The 3,478-nt window shown below is 46.4% G+C and overlaps 1 pseudogene; it reads right to left on the reverse strand.

The window, feature by feature from the left end:
* Window positions 1-2,621: 2,621 nt before the first annotated feature.
* LOC120885107 (5S ribosomal RNA) lies at window positions 2,622-2,740 on the reverse strand (annotated as a pseudogene).
* Between the last annotated feature and the right edge of the window lie 738 nt (window positions 2,741-3,478).

Below are 3,478 nucleotides of genomic sequence, written 5' to 3' on the forward strand. Positions count from 1 at the left end.
GTCTAGTGTTTGTATTAGGGTTAGGCTTAGTTAGGCTTAGGTTTAGGTTTAGGGATAGGGTTGGGTTTAGGAGTAGATATAGGGTTAAAGCTAGTTTTAGGACTAGGTCAAAGGTTAGAAATTCAGTTAGGACTAGGGTTATGGTTTGATTTAGTAATAAGTATAGGTTTAGGGCTAGGATGAAGACTAGGGTTTATTTTAGGGTTATGGCAAGAATTAGGGCTAGGGATAGTATCAGGTCTAGGCTTACATTAGGAATAGATTGAGAGTTAGACTTATGGCTAGGTCTAGTGTAAGGGTTTAGGTTAGAGTAAGGGTTAGGTTAGAGCTAGGGTTATTATTAGGGTTAGAATTAGGTTTCAGGTTTGGTTTAGGTTAGGGTCTAGGTTTAGACTTGAATTAGCATTAGGATTTGGTTAGGGTAATGATAGGTTTTAGTTTAGGGTTCATGTTAGGTGTAGGGTAATTGATAGGGTTAGAGTTAGCAAAATGGTTAGGGTTAGGCTTAGGGTTAGCCTTAGGGTTATGGTTGTGCTTAGGGTAAGGGAAAGGGTTAAGGCTAGGGTTATGGTTATTATTAGGGCTAGGGTTAGGGTTAGGCCTAGGGTTAGGGTTAGGCTTAGGTTTAGGGTATGTTTTAGAGTTATATATATGGTTAGCACTAGGGCAAGGGTTAGGTTTAGTGTTAGGTCTAGGTTATAGTTATGGTTAGTCTCAAGGTTAGTGTTAAGATTAGGGCTAGGGTTATCATTAGGTTTAGGGTATTGGTAGGGTTTGATGTCGTGTTAGGGTTAGGGTTGGGGTTAGGGTTAGGCTTAAGGTTAGGGTTAGGGATAGGTTTAGTGTTAGGTTTAGGGTAATGGTTAGGGTTTGAGCAAGGGTTAGCTGTAGGCAAGGATTAGGTTTATGGTTATGTCTAGGCTTTGGGTTAGTGTAGATTTAGGGTAAGGGTTAGGGTTAGGGTAATGGGTAGGGTTAAATTAGGGTAATATATAGGCTTGGAGCTAGGGTTAGGGATAGGGTTAAGGTAAGTATTAGGGCTAGGGTTTAGGTTAGGTTTAGGTTTTAGGCAATGGGTTAGTGTTAGGGTTAGGTTAAGTTTATATGTTAGGGATTGAGCTAGTGTTTGGACTAGGACGAGGATTAGGGTTAGAGTTAGTGTGAGGGTTAGGGCTAGAGTTAGCATTAGGGTTAGGGTAATGGATAGAGTTAGAGGTAGGTTTTGGCCTATGGTGATGGCTAGTTTCAGGGTTAGTGATATGGCTAGGTCTAGTGTTAGGGTTATGTGTTTTGTTAGGACAAGGTTTAGAGCTAGGGTTTGCATTAGGGTAAGGGTCAGTGTTCAGTTTAGGGTTAGGTTTATTGTTAGGGCCAGCATTAGGATTAGGGTTTGGTCTAGGGATAGGGTTAGTGTTTGGGTTAGGTTAAGGGTTATTATAAGGGCTAGGACTAAGTTTTTGTTTAGGGCTAGGCCTAGAGTTATCACTAGAAAATAGATTAAGTGTAGGTCTAGGTCTAGTGTTAGTTAAGGTTTAGTTATATGGATACAGGTAGTGCCAATGTTAGGGGTCAGTTTAGGGTTAGGGTCAGGTTTAGACCTATGGTTAGTGTTAGGGTCAGAATAAGGGTCAGGGTTAGTGTTAGGGTTTTGGATAGTGATGGAGCTAGATTGAGAATTCGGTTAGGACTAGTAATAGAGTTAGATTTTGGGTTTGGCTAAGAATTAAGTTTAGGTCAAGGGTAGCTTTAGGGTTAGAGTTTGGCTTAGGGTAAGGTTTAGGGTTAGTGCTAGTGTTAGGGCTATGGGTAGGGTTAGGGTTATGTCTAGGATTAGATTTAGGATTAGGGTTAGAGCTAGGTTTGGAGCTTGGATTAGGGCTAGGGTAGGTTATCTGTTAGCTTTAGGGCTATGGCTAATGTAAGAACTAGGGTTTCAATTAGGGCCAGTTTTAGTTTAGTGTTATATCTAGGTTTAGTGTTTGGTTAGGTTTAGGGTTAGGGTTAGGTTTAGGGTAATGAATAGGTTAGGGTTAGCGAATGTGTTAGGGTTAGGCCAAGGGTTAGCATTAAGGTTAAAATTAGAATTAGGGTTAAGGTAATAGATAGGGTTATAGCTAGGGTTAGGGCTAGGGTTATGGTTAGTGTTAGTGTTGGAGTTAGTGTTAGGTTTAGGGATAGTGCAATGATTAAATTTAGGTTTAGGGTAAGGGTTAGTTTTAGAGTTTAGGTTTAGAGTTAGGGTAAAAGCTAGGGTTGGGTTCGCATTAGGTCTATATTTTGGGTAACATTTTGGCTACTATTAGGGATGCAGCTAATGTAATAACTAGAATTATGATTAGGGCTAATTATAGGGTTACAGTTAGGGCTAAGTCTAGTTTTATGGTTAGGTTTAAGTTTACAGTGATATTTTGAGCTAGGGTTAGTGTTAGGTTCCGAGTCAGGATAAGGGTTAGTATTAGGGTTGGGGATAGGATTCGAATTACGAGTAGGCTTAGGGCATGATGTAGGGTTAGGTGTTGGTTTAGTTTAAGGTTTAGGGTTAGTGCTATGGCTCTTTATGTTTTAGGGCAAAAGATAAAGTTAAGGGTAATTTTACAATTAGTGTGGGAAAGGGGTGCAAAAGCCTACAGCACCCGGTATTCCCAGTCAGTCTCCCATCCAAGTACTAACCAGGACCGACCCTGCTTAGCTTCCAAGATCAGGTGAGATCAGGCGCACTCAGGGTGGTATGGCCATAGAAGGTGAGGGACGCCCAGGGTCGCCCCTAGAGCCTACTCCTGGTTCCACCCTTCAGTCCAGGGGAGGGGAGGGGGGTGGAGGGAGGGAAACAGAGCAGGTGGTTGCAGGGGGCCTCCCTCGCCCACCCCAGAACAGCGCAGCCCAGCCCAACTCAACTCAAGGCTGTGGGCTTTCACGCTCCAACGTGACTCAACCAGCAGCAGCAGCAGCCCAGGGATCCTGGGAGACTGGGACTGGCTGAGTCCCGCCCCTGACAAGACCCAGCAGTGGCAGCGGCCCAGGGATCCTGGGAGACTGGAACTGGCTGAGTCCCCCATCCAACACCGCCCCTCTCCACCTGGATCCACCTACCCGAAGCCCCACCAATCACCCACAGGACATCCACCGCCCCGGCCTAGATTGGAGTGGCCTGGTCTCCTCTGCCCCTCCACGCCAAGCCCCAGGCTCCGGCGACCCCAAGACCCCCCCCCCGCCAGATCCCCGGCCCCCCACTGAAAGGAACACCCCGCCACTGCCGGGCGCAGATGCCCAGAAGCCCCAGCCTACACAGTATCCCTCATGAGAACCAAGCCTAGCCTAGCCGGGAACCCAGAGAGCCAAGGGCGGAGACACGAGCGGGCACCCACCTCGGACACCCCAGGGACCCTGACAGAGGCCCAGCGCCCCAGGCGGAAATGCAGTCGGACTGGGCCATGGCCAGCCGCCGGCCACACACAACTTCCTGCGCATGCCTGGCACA

The sequence above is a fragment of the Ictidomys tridecemlineatus genome, chromosome 12 (genome assembly GCF_052094955.1).
Source record: "Ictidomys tridecemlineatus isolate mIctTri1 chromosome 12, mIctTri1.hap1, whole genome shotgun sequence".
NCBI lineage: Eukaryota > Metazoa > Chordata > Mammalia > Rodentia > Sciuridae > Ictidomys > Ictidomys tridecemlineatus.